This window comes from Morone saxatilis, unplaced genomic scaffold (genome assembly GCF_004916995.1).
Source record: "Morone saxatilis isolate NCDOM2014 unplaced genomic scaffold, NCSU_SB_2.0 Contig1, whole genome shotgun sequence".
Classification (NCBI taxonomy): domain Eukaryota; kingdom Metazoa; phylum Chordata; class Actinopteri; family Moronidae; genus Morone; species Morone saxatilis.
The window spans coordinates 16,608,943-16,609,256 of record NW_023339651.1 but is presented as its reverse complement, the minus strand read 5'-3'; the positions used below and the strand labels follow the sequence as shown (position 1 = coordinate 16,609,256).

The window sequence follows — 314 nt, the reverse complement described above, 5'->3', positions numbered from 1 at the left end:
GAGAGAGAGAGTCCATGTGTTCCTCAACACCTGCTCATTCAGGTTGGCCTCAGGCACACTGCTATCTGTACTCAGTGGGGTTGTTCGAATTATAACTGCCGCACACGTACACACTCGCGAACACACACGGGAATAGCTCATAGCTGTCCGACCCCCCGCTGTGTGAGAGGCAGGCTCATTTTCCCGCCCAGTGGTTAGCCTCTCGCTTAAGGGAACCTGCACATCACAGACCCTCCGGTGAATACCTGCACACACACACCTATACACACACACACACACACACACACACACACACACACCAGTCTATCAAATCA

General features: G+C 52.9%; 1 protein-coding gene across 1 annotated transcript in view; it reads right to left on the bottom strand.

Annotated features, from left to right (window-relative positions):
- Positions 1 to 314, bottom strand: part of LOC118330532 (ras-related protein Rab-26) — a 91,080-nt gene that overhangs the window by 46,958 nt on the left and 43,808 nt on the right. The gene's annotated exons all lie outside the window — the stretch shown is intronic.